This window comes from Ranitomeya variabilis, chromosome 1 (genome assembly GCF_051348905.1).
Source record: "Ranitomeya variabilis isolate aRanVar5 chromosome 1, aRanVar5.hap1, whole genome shotgun sequence".
Classification (NCBI taxonomy): Eukaryota; Metazoa; Chordata; class Amphibia; order Anura; family Dendrobatidae; genus Ranitomeya; species Ranitomeya variabilis.
In genome coordinates, this window is record NC_135232.1 from 650,934,959 (window position 1) to 650,948,032 (window position 13,074).

The following is a 13,074-nucleotide window of genomic DNA, read 5'->3' on the forward strand; positions in this document are numbered from 1 at the left end:
AACCACAAGACGATTTCATCAACCAAGGTACCATTGTAATCAGTATAACGGCACCTACAGTGCCTTGCAAAAGTATTCGGCCCCCTGGAACTTTTCAACCTTTTTCCACATATCATGCTTCAAACATAAAGATACCAAATGTAAATTTTTGGTGAAGAATCAACAAGTGGACCACAACTGTGAAGTTGAATGAAATTTATTGGTTATTTAAAGTTTTTGTGGAAATTAAAAAACTGAAAAGTCGGGCGTGCAATATTATTCGGCCCTTTTACTTTCAGTGCAGCAAACCAAACTCACTCCAGAAGTTCATTGTGGATCTCTGAATGATCCAATGTTGTCCTAAATGCCTAGTGATGATAAATATAATCCACCTGTGTGTAATCAAGTCTCCGTATAAATGCACCTGCTCTGTGATAGTCTCAGGGTTCTGTTTGAAGCACAGAGAGCATCATGAAGACCAAGGAACACAACAGGCAGATCCATGATACTGTTGTGGAGAAGTTTAAAGCCGGATTTGAATACAAAATGATTTCCAAAACTTTAAACATCCTAATTAGCACTGTGCAAGCGATCATATGGAAATGGAAGGAGTATCATACCACTGCAAATCTACCAAGACCCGGCTGTCCCTCTAAACTTTCATCTCAAACAAGGAGACGACTGATCAGAGATGCAGCCAAGAGGCCCATGATCACTCTGGATGAACTGATGAGATCTACAGCTGAGGTGGGACAGTGTGTCCATAGGACAACAATCAGTCGTACACTGCACAAATCTGGCCTTTATGGAAGAGTGGCAAGAAGAAAGCCATTTCTCAAAGATATCCATAAAAAGTGTTGTTTAAAGTTTACAACAAGCCACCTGGGAGACACACCAAACATGTGGAAGAAGGTGCTCTGGTCAGATGAAACCAAAATTGAACTTGTTGGCAACAATGCCAAACGATATGTTTGGCGTAAAGGCAACACAGCTCATCATCCTGAACACACCATCCCCACTGTCAAACATGGTGGTGGTAGCATCATAGTTTGGGCCTGCTTTTCTTCAGCAGGGACAGGGAAGATGGTTAAAATTGATGGGAAGATGGATGGAGCCAAATACAGGACCATTCTTGAAGAAAACCTGTTGGAGTCTGCAAAAGACCTGAGACTGGGACAGAGATTTGTCTTTCAACAAGACAATGATCCCAAACATAAAGCAAAATCTACAATGAAATGGTTCACAAATAAAGGTATCCAGGTGTTAGAATGGCCAAGCCAAAGTCCAGACCTCAATCCAATCGAGAATCTGTGGAAAGACCTGAAAACTGCTGTTCACAAACGATCTCCATCAAACCTCCCTGAGCTCGAGCTGTTTGCCAAGGAAGAATGGGCGAGAATTTCAGTCTCTCGATGTACAAAACTGATAGAGACATACCTCATGCGACTTGCACCTGTAATCGCAGCAAGAGGTGGGGCAACAAAGTATTAAGTTAAAGGGGCCGAATAATATTGCACGCCCAACTTTTTAATTTTTTGAATTTCCACAAAAATTTAAAATAACCACAACATTTCATTCAACTTCACTATTGTTTTCCACTTGTTGTTGATTCTTCATCAAAAATTTACATTTGGTATCTTTATGTTTGAAGCATGATATGTGGGAAAAGGTTTAAAAGTTACAGGGGGCCGAATACTTTTGCAAGGCACTGTACCTGACACTGTCTGTAGGTTACTGTGCACAATCCTGCTGACAGGTTCCCTTTAACCACCAACTGAGGAATTGAGGATTTACAGCTGCTGCACTACCCTCAGGTCAGGAAATCCCACTTTGTGAAACACAACATAGGATAGGAGTGTTGGGCAGCGCTGATGATGTTTAAAATTAAGAAATCTAGGACACATTATACAGAATTTACCATGCGGTTCATTCTTTACGCATTTTTAAGTTGGACCAACTTCTTAATTTTGAGAACTTATACTGCAGCTCTAATGCTGAGCAGTCAGTCAGTGCTGGGGGCGCAGTTAAAGCCATTGCTCTCTATAGACTGAGTACCTGTGCCGGCACTACCACGCCGAGAGGAATAAAGTTCATTTCCTCCAGCAGCAGGTGTCTAAGTGCCGTCACTGGGCAGGTTTAGAACTTTATTAGCCTGCACAGGGCCCAGTGTCTCCAGCATATTGCCCCCAGTGTCTCCAGCATATAGCCCCCAGTGTGTCCAGCAATCTGCCCCAGTGTCTCCAGCATATTGGCCCCAGTTTGTCCAGCATTCTGCACCCAGTTTGTCCAGCATTCTGCCCCCAGTGTGTCCAGCATTCTGCCCCAGTGTGTCCAGCATCCTGCCCCCAGTGTGTCCAGAATATTGCCCCCAGTGTCTCCAGCATATTGCCCCCAGTGTGTCCAGCATATTGCCCCCCCGTGTCTCCAGCATATTGCCCCCAGTGTCTCCAGCATATTGCACCAGTGTGTCCAGCATATTGCCCCCAGTGTGTCCAGCATATTGTCCCCAGTGTGTCCAGCATATTGCCCCCAGTGTGTCCAGCATATTGCCCCCAGTGTGTCCAGCATATTGCCCCCAGTGTCTCCAGCATATTTCACCAGTGTGTCCAGCATATTGCCCCCAGTGTGTCCAGCATGTTGCCCCCAGTGTCTCCAGCATATTGCCCCCAGTGTCTCCAGCATATTGCACCAGTGTGTCCAGCATATTGCCCCCAGTGTGTCCAGCATATTTCCCCCAGTGTGTCCTGCATATTGCCCCCAGTGTGTCCAGCATATTGCCCCCAGTGTGTCCAGCATATTGCCCCCAGTTTGTCCAGCATTCTGCCCCCAGTGTTTCCAGCATATTGCCCCCAGTGTGTCCAGCAATCTTCCCCAGTGTCTCCAGCATATTGCCCACAGTGTCTCCAGCATATTACCCCCAATGTGTCCAGCATTCTGCCCCCAGTGTGTCCAGCATATTACCCCCAGTGTGTCCAGCATTCTGCCCCCAGTGTGTCCAGCACATTGCCCCCAGTGTGTCCAGCAATGAAAAAAAGAAAAAAACGATTTCTCCTCACCTGTCCGTGTTCCAGCGGCGAAGCTCACTTCAGCAGCGCGCACTCGCCGGCGACTGACAATGACATCAGACGCCGGCGACGTGCGTACTGCGGCTGATGTCAGCTGCCAGCCTCCGATTGGCTGGCGTCTGTTAACTATTGACGTCAATAGCGTGCTGCAGCGCTGGAAGGGGCCCGGTGAGCAGATGAGATGGGCCCGATGCGGCCCCCCTCTGCCCACCGGGCCCATATGCCCGTCAATGGCAGCGGGCAATCTGAGCGGTAGCCCAGGGCTACCACCCAGATTGACCCTATTATAATCAGCCCCTGGTAGCAGGTCTATTTACGATGCGGAGATGCTCTGTCCCCACAGTTTAAATTTCCAATTGGCTATCATTAGATGTGGTAAAACCGCATCAAATTATTAGTCACATGTGTAATAATTGCGGAAACGCAGCTTATTAAGCATGCAAACTAATTTAAATAATCTCATACCTTGTGGACCACCGGAAGTCCGCGTCCACTGCAGTTCTCGCGATGACTGAGCTCACCTCAAGAACTGCCATGCACGTGACCGATGGGATTACCTCTGGTCACTAGACTGGTTCTCACGGTCAGCTGATCAGCTGATTGTGAAAACTGCAGTGCAAGTGACCGCCGGAGAGTTATCTCCGGTGGTCATCTACAAGCTCTGCTACATCTGGATGTCAGGCAACAAGATGTAGCAGAGCTGGACTCGTCGTGGGACACTCGTTACTAAGGACTATGTCGGAACAGGGAGTATTTGTGTTCATTTATTATTTTATTTTTTTTGCAGGAGATCAAGGAATATGTGGAATTAGCAGAACAATACAGATGGGAAACTGTGTGGCGCTTTATTTCATTAAAAGACTTTATTCTGGTTGTGTGTTTATTTAACCCTTTACCAACTGTAGGATTACCAATGGATAGGTGTCTTATTGACGTCTCTCCATTACTAATGGGCTTGATGCTGCCTTACAATACAAGGGTGAGGTGACATTAACCCTCAAACTATTACCCCACTTGCCTCCTCTACAGGGCAAGTGGGAAGAGCGAGGCTAAGTGCCGGAGTTGACACATCTTAGAGATGCGCCATTTCAGGGGCGGTTGTGCACTGGTGTTTGTGGCCGGGGGGGTCAATATCCATGGTCCCTTCCTAGGCTATTAATATTAGCCCGCAGCTATCTGCCTAGCCTTTGCTTTTTATTAATTATAGGGGGACCCCACATCATTTTTTCGGGGGGTCCCCCTATCTTAATAGCCAGTAAAGGCTAAGTATACAGCTATGAGCTGATATTAATAGCCTGGGAAGCTCCATGGGTATTACCCTCTTCCCAGGCTAAAAACATTGGCCCCCAGTCGCTGGATTTCCCTCTGCTGGTTTGAAAAATTGTGCAGGAACCCACGCCATTTAAAAAAACATTATTTAGTAAAAAAAGGAAAAGACATGACTTTTGGATATTGAACGGATCCCCACTCCATCTTAAAACAACCATAACTACAGTAAACCGAGACACTAGAATAAATACACAAAACACACTATTTTGGTTGTCAAACTGGCCCTAGCATTATTTAAATCACAAGATTAAAACAACCACAGTAGGAGTCAGGTGAAGTGCTAGTACATTGGGATTCACAAGTATTGTGATACCCCCAGCTGTCTGACATATAGCACAAGGACAGACAGCCATAAAAGGGGCGGCACGCACTGGCTTGCCATTCAAGCATATCCAGTAAACTTTCAGGGCACCAATGACCCTATTATCCTCACTCCCAGGGTCGGACTGGGGCACCGGGACACCGGAGAATCCTGCAGTCAGTGTGACAGAATGGCTGCAGTCAGTGTGACTGTAAGTACATAACTATATGATGCCTTCACCCTGAGTAGATCTCTAGCCACAAAGGCTGTTAGGGGAAGGGGCCCCATGCAACCTAATGGTGACACAGGGGAGGGGGCCCACAGTGATATTCTAATTTTCTTGTGGGCCCCATCCCCCATTGTGTCAACCACCTCTATTTTACTGTGGCTCCCCTTTCTCTCTCTGAGCAGGCCCGTATGAAATTAGAGGTGAAATAGTGGGGGAGGGGCCCACAGGAAAATAGAGGTGAAATAGTGGGGGAGTGGGCCCACAGGAAAATAGAGGTGAAATAGTGGGGGGGGGAGCCAACAGGAAAATAGAGGTGAAACAGTGGGGAAGGGGGCCCACAGGAAAAGAGAGGTAAAATAGTGGGGGAGGGGGCCCACAGGAAAATAGAGGTGAAATAGTGGAGGAGGGGCCCACAGAATATTGAGTGACACAGTGTGGGGTGGGCACAGGAGAATAGAGGTGAAACAGTGGGGGAGGGGCCCACAGGATATTGAGTGACACAGTGTGGGGTGGGCACAGGAAAATAGAGGTGAAACAGTGGGGGAGGGGCCCACAGGATATTGAGTGACACAGTGGTGAAGGGGGTCCTCAGGTGATTAACACCTTTACGACATCTGCCTACATGTATGGCGCGTGTTAAATGTCAGTGTCAATCTCTGACAGCAGCATATAACACATGCCAACATGCGTGCGCATCATTCTCTCACACATTGGCGCCCATGATGTGATCGTGGGTCGCCGATGGGTTGTCATGACAGCCAGGGGTCTTCTTCCTGTGGCCGGGCTTCAAAGGAGATGGTGATTTCTGCTATATGCAGTGATGCTGTGGCATCACTATATATAATAGCACATGCGATCGGATGATCACATCTTCATGTCCCCTAAGGGGGCTAACTGTACCAGTGAAAGGTAAAAAAAAATTCCTAAAAGTTCAAATCACCCCTTTTTATCCCATTGAAAATAAATATATTTTAAAAATAAAAAAGAACAAATATTTAGTATTGCTGGGTTCAGAAAAGTCCGATCTATCAAAATATAAAAACAACTAACCCGATCAGTAAACACAGTAAAAAAAAAAAATTGCCAAATGTCCTTTTTTCTGATCTCCACAATTTCACAAAAAAGCTATAACAAATGATGAAAACATCACATCTATCCCAAAATCGTACTAATAAAAACAATGTCTCACCCCCAACAGAAAGCTATCATACAGCTTCCCTGTGTGTAATAAAATACGCAGCAGTCACCGTCTTCTGCCGCTGTGTCGTTGCTTGTGTCTTCATTGCAGTGGAATATGGCCACCGGTAAGTATTTTACTACACACATTGGACCTACATTACTGCTCTCCTGTGTAGTGTAGTATATAGAGAAGTATGTATATATGTATATGTGTATACGTATGTATATAGAGGATCTGTCAGCTCTTCTATGTGGTGTAGTATATAGAGCATCTGTCAGCTCTCCTGTGTGGTGTAGTGTATAGAAGATCTGTCAGCTCTCCTGTGTGGTGTGGTATATAGAGGATCTGTCAGCTCTTCTATGTGGTTTAGTATATAGAGGATCTGTCAGTTCTCCTGTGTGGTGTAGTAGATAGAGGATCTGTCAGCTCTCCTGTGTGGTGTAGTATATAGAGGATCTGTCAGCTCTCCAGTGTGGTGTAGTATATAGAGGATCTGTCAGCTCTCCTGTGTGGTGTGGTATATAGAGGATCTGTCAGCTCTCCTGTGTGGTGTAGTATATAGAGGATCTGTCAGCTCTTTTGTGTGGTGTAGTATATAGAGGATCTGTCAGCTCTCCTGTGTGGTGTAGTATATAGAGGATCTGTCAGCTCTCCTGTGTGGTGTAGTATAGAGAGGATCTGTCAGCTCTCCCATGTGGTGTAGTATATAGAGGATCTGTCAGCTCTCCAGTGTGGTGTAGTATATAGAGGATCTGTCAGCTCTCCTGTGTGGTGTAGTATATAGAGGATCTGTCAGATCTCGTGTGTGGTGTGGTATATAGCATCTATCCTGTGTGGTATTTTTAAACTGCATGGTGGGCTGTTGTGAATTCCGTTCTTGGGCTCCATCCTGTGGTCATGAATGGTATTTTTGGGAGTTCTGCTCTTGGGCTCCCTCTGGTGGTTTCAAGTGGAACTTAGCAGCTGCTTTCACTAATCAGTGCCCTGGCCTTGTTATTTAACTGGGCTTTAGGCTGTAGTTGATGCCAGCTGTCAATGTTCCTTCCTGTGGATTCAGTCCTTTCCTGGAAGTTCTCTGTTGGCCAGTCCATTACAGCTTAAGATAAGTTCTGCTAGTTTTTGGGTGTTTCCCTGCCTATGACCTTTTGTTCAGTTTAAGTTATGTTTCTTTTGTCCAGCTTGTCATCATGAAATATTCCGGCTAGTTGGAAGCTCTGGGGTTGCAGATTTGCCCCTCCACACCATGAGTCGGTGTGGAGGTTATTTTTGTAAACTCTGCGTGGACATTTAGTTTTTATACTGACCGCACAGTAGCCTTTTCTTTCTCTGTCTATTTAGATAGTAGTGGCCTCCTTTGCTAAAATCTAGTTTCATTTCTGAGTTTGTCATTTCCCTCTTCACTCACCGTCAATATTTGTGGGGGCCTATCTTTCCTTTGGGGGTTTCTCTGAGGCGAGATAGTTTTCCGTTTCCATCTTCAGGGGTAGCTAGTTCTTAGGCTGTGAAGAGGCATCTAGGCAGAGATAGGAACGCTCCACGGCTATTTCTAGTGTTGGTGTTAGGAGTAGGGATTGCGGTCAGTAAAGTTACCACCTCCTCAGAGCTAGTACATTATTTGTTTTACCCACTAGGTCATTTCAGTGCTGCTCCATAATCACCAGGTCATATAGGTGATTACTGTCTGTAGAGCTGCCACCTCCTGTGAGCTTATCCATGATTGGTTTTACCCACCAGGTCATCTCAGTACCACTCCGTAACCACCAGGTCATAACAGTACAGCTGGCCCACAAAGTGTTAAATGCATCTCAAAAGAGGGAAGAGAAAGTTCTGAGTCATAGTTTTTTTTTTCTTGTTGCTTGTTTCGTCTTTTTTTTCCCCTTGATTTTTGGATGGTGCAGGAGCTTGGTACTGATATGGAGGTTCAGGGTCTGTCTGCACATGTTGATCATCTCGCTGCAAGGGTACAGAGTATCCAAGATTATGTTGTTCAAACTCCTGTTTCTGAGCCTAGAATTCCTATCCCTGATTTGTTTTCTGGGGATAGATCTAGGTTTTTGAATTTTAAAAATAATTGCAGATTGTTTTTTGCTCTGAGACCCCGTTCCTCTGGTGACCCCATTCAGCAGGTAAAGATTGTTATTTCTCTGCTGCGTGGTGACCCGCAGGATTGGGCATTCTCCCTTGAGCCAGGGAATCCTGCATTGCTCAATGTAGATTCATTTTTTCAAGCACTTGGATTGCTTTATGATGAACCCAATTCTGTGGATCAGGCAGAAAAATTTTTGCTGGCTCTGTGTCAGGGTCAGGAAGCGGCAGAGATATATTGTCAGAAATTTAGGAAGTGGTCTGTGCTTACAAAATGGAATGAGGATGCCCTGGCGGCTATTTTCAGAAAGGGTCTTTCTGAAGCTCTTAAAGATGTTATGGTGGGGTTTCCCACGCCTGCTGGTTTGAACGAATCAATGTCTCTGGCCATTCAGATTGATCGGCGCCTACGTGAACGTAAGGTAGTGCACCATATGGCGGTGTCCTCTGGACAGAGTTCTGAGCCTATGCAATGTGATAGAGTTTTGACAAGAGCAGAACGGCAGGAGTTCCGACGTCAGAATGGGCTGTGTTTTTACTGTGGTGACGCTACTCATGCTATCTCTGATTGCCCGAAGCGAACTATGAGGGTTGCTAGTTCGGTTACCATCAGTACTGTACAGCCTAAATTTCTCTTGTCTATTACCCTGATTTGCTCATTGTCGTCCTTTTCTGTAATGGCATTTGTGGATTCTGGCGCTGCACTGAACTTAATGGACCTAGAATTTGCCAAGTGCTGTGGTTTTTCCTTGGAGCCTTTGAAGAGTCCTATTCCCTTAAGGGGGATTGATGCTACGCCATTGGCCAAGAATAAACCTCAGTACTGGACACAGTTAGCCATGAACATGGCTCCAGCACATCAGGAAAATATTCGTTTTTTGGTGTTGCATAATTTGCATGATGTGGTTGTGCTGGGGTTGCCATGGTTACAGGTACATGATCCAGTACTGGATTGGAAATCTATGTCTGTGACTAGTTGGGGTTGTCAGGGGATACATAGTGACATTCCTCTGATGTCAATTTCCTTGTCCCCTTCTTCTGAAGTTCCTGAGTTTTTGTCGGATTTCCAGGATATATTTGAGGAGCCTAAATCCTGTCCTCTGCCTCCTCATAGGGACTGTGATTGCGCTATTAATTTGATTCCTGGCTGTAAGTTCCCTAAGGGTCGACTTTTCAATCTGTCTGTGCCAGAGCATGCCGCTATGCGGACTTATGTAAAGGACTCCTTGGAGAAGGGGCATATTCGGCCGTCTTCGTCACCATTGGGAGCGGGATTCTTTTTTGTTGCCAAGAAGGATGGCTCCTTGAGGCCCTGTATAGATTATCGCCTTCTCAATAAGATCACGGTCAAATTCCAGTACCCTTTGCCTTTGCTCTCTGATTTGTTTGTTCGGATTAAAGGGGCTAGCTGGTTTACCAAGATTGACCTTCGAGGGGCGTATAATCTGGTCCGCATCAAACAGGGTGATGAATGGAAAACAGCATTTAATACGTCCGAAGGCCATTTTGAATATCTTGTGATGCCTTTCGGGCTCTCTAATGCTCCATCTGTGTTTCAGTCCTTTATGCACGATATTTTTCGGGAGTATCTGGATAAATTTATGATTGTATATTTGGACGATATTTTGTTTTTTTCCGATGATTGGGAGTCTCATGTGAAGCAGGTCAGGATGGTATTTCAGATTCTTCGTGCTAATACACTGTTTGTGAAGGGGTCTAAGTGCCTTTTTGGAGTTCAGAAGGTTTCTTTTCTGGGGTTCATTTTTTCTCCCTCGGCTATTGAAATGGACCCTGTTAAGGTCCAGGCTATTTATGATTGGACGCAGCCCACATCTGTGAAGAGCCTTCAGAAGTTTTTGGGCTTTGCTAATTTTTATCGCCGCTTTATTGCTAATTTTTCTACTCTGGTTAAACCTCTGACCGATTTGTCCAAGAAAGGTGCAGATGTGGTGAATTGGTCCTCTGCGGCTGTGGAGGCCTTTCAGGAGCTTAAGCGTCGTTTTACTTCTGCCCCTGTGTTGCGTCAGCCAGATGTCTCTCTCCCTTTTCAGGTTGAGGTTGACGCTTCTGAGATTGGGGCAGGAGCTGTTCTGTCTCAGAGAAGTTCTGATGGCTCTGTGTTCAAACCGTGTGCTTTCTTCTCCAGAAAGTTTTCGCCTGCTGAGCGTAATTGTGATGTCGGCAATCGGGAGTTGTTGGCTATGAAGTGGGCATTCGAGGAGTGGCGACATTGGCTTGAGGGAGCCAAGCATCGTGTTGTGGTCTTGACCGATCATAAGAATCTGATTTATCTTGAATCAGCCAAGCGGTTGAATCCTAGACAGGCTCGGTGGTCTTTGTTTTTCTCCCGTTTTGATTTTGTGGTCTCGTATCTTCCGGGATCTAAGAGTGTGAAGGCTGATGCCCTGTCTAGGAGTTTTTTGCCTGATTCTCCTGGAGTCCGTGAGCCGGCTGGTATTCTCAAGGAGGGGGTGATTCTTTCTGCTATCTCCCCTGATTTACGGCGGGTGCTTTGGGAGTTTCAGGCTGATAGACCCGACCGCTGTCCTGTGGGGAAATTGTTTGTTCCTGATAGATGGACTAGTAAGGTGATTTCTGAGATTCATTGTTCAGTGTTGGCTGGTCATCCTGGGATCTTTGGTACCAGAGATTTGGTTGCCAGGTCCTTTTGGTGGCCTTCTTTGTCACGGGATGTACGTTCCTTTGTGCAGTCCTGTGGGATCTGTGCCCGGGCTAAGCCCTGCTGTTCTCGTGCTAGTGGGTTGCTTTTGCCTTTGCCGGTCCCTGAGAGGCCCTGGACGCATATTTCCATGGATTTTATTTCTGATCTTCCTGTTTCTCAGAAGATGTCTGTCATCTGTGTGGCTTGTGACCGGTTTTCTAAAATGGTCCATTTGGTACCTTTGCCTAAGTTGCCTTCCTCCTCTGATTTGGTTCCTTTGTTTTTCCAGCATGTGGTTCGTTTGCATGGTATTCCGGAGAATATTGTGTCTGACAGAGGTACCCAGTTTGTTTCTAGGTTTTGGCGGTCCTTTTGTGGTAGAATGGGCATTAATTTGTCTTTTTCTTCGGCGTTTCACCCTCAGACAAATGGACAGACGGAGCGAACCAATCAGACCTTGGAAACCTATTTGATATGCTTTGTGTCTGCTGATCAGGATGATTGGGTTACCTTCTTGCCGTTGGCCGAGTTTGCCCTTAATAATCGGGCTAGTTCTGCTACCTTGGTTTCGCCTTTTTTTTGTAATTTTGGTTTTCATCCTCGCTTTTCTTCAGGGCAGGTTGAGCCTTCGGACTGTCCTGGGGTAGATTCTGTGGTGGACAGGTTGCAGCGGATTTGGACTCATGTGGTGGACAATTTGACATTGTCTCAGGAAAAGGCTCAACGTTTTGCTAACCGCCGTCAGTGCGTTGGTCCCCGGCTTCGGGTTGGGGATTTGGTCTGGTTGTCTTCTCGTTATGTTCCTATGAAGGTCTCTTCCCCTAAGTTCAAACCTCGTTTTATTGGTCCTTATAGGATTTCAGAAATTATCAATCCGGTGTCTTTTCGTTTGGCCCTTCCAGCTTCGTTTTCCATTCATAATGTGTTCCATAGATCTTTGTTGCGGAGATATGTGGTGCCCATGGTTCCCTCCGTTGACCCTCCTGCTCCGATGTTGGTTGGGGGGGAGCTGGAGTATGTGGTGGAGAAGATTTTGGATTCTCGTCTTTCAAGGCGGAAACTTCAGTATCTGGTCAAGTGGAAGGGTTATGGCCAGGAGGATAACTCTTGGGTTTTTGCTTCCGATGTCCATGCTGCCGATTTGGTACGTGCTTTTCATTTGGCTCGTGCCGATCGGCCTGGGGGCTCTTGTGAGGGTTCGGTGACCCCTCCTCAAGGGGGGGTTACTGTTGTGAATTCCGTTCTTGGGCTCCATCCTGTGGTCATGAATGGTATTTTTGGGAGTTCTGCTCTTGGGCTCCCTCTGGTGGTTTCAAGTGGAACTTAGCAGCTGCTTTCACTAATCGGTGCCCTGGCCTTGTTATTAAACTGGGCTTTAGGCTGTAGTTGATGCCAGCTGTCAATGTTCCTTCCTGTGGATTCAGTCCTTTCCTGGAAGTTCTCTGTTGGCCAGTCCATTTCAGCTTAAGATAAGTTCTGCTAGTTTTTGGGTATTTCCCTGCTTATGACCTTCTGTTCAGTTTATGTTATGTCTCTTTTGTCCAGCTTGTCATTATGAAATATTCTGGCTAGTTGGAAGCTCTGGGGTTGCAGATTTGCCCCTCCACACCGTGAGTCGGTGTGGGGGTTATTTTTGTAAACTCTGCGTGGACATTTAGTTTTTATACTGACCGCACAGTAGCCTTTTCTATCTCTGTCTATTTAGATAGTATTGGCCTTCTTTGCTAAAATTCTAGTTTCATTTCTGAGTTTGTCATTTCCCTCTCCACTCACCGTCAATATATGTGGGGGCTATCTTTCCTTTGGGGGTTTCTCTGAGGCGAGATAGTTTTCCGTTTCCATCTTCAGGGGTAGCTAGTTCTTAGGCTGTGAAGAGGCGTCTAGGCAGAGATAGGAACGCTCCACGGCTATTTCTAGTGTTGGTGTTAGGAGTAGGGATTGCGGTCAGTAAAGCTACCACCTCCTCAGAGCTAGTTCATTATTTGTTTTTCCCACCAGGTCATTTCAGTGCTGCTCCGTAATCACTAGGTCATATCAGTGATTTCTGTCTGTGGAGCTGCCACCTCCTCTGAGCTTGTTCATGATTGGTTTTACCCACCAGGTCATCTCAGTACCGCTCCGTAACCACCAGGTCATAACAGTAAAAACACAGCCCATTCTGACGTCTGAATCCCTGCCGTTCTGCTCTAGTCAAAATCCTATGACATTGCATAGGCTCAGGACTCTGCTCAGAGGACACTGCCA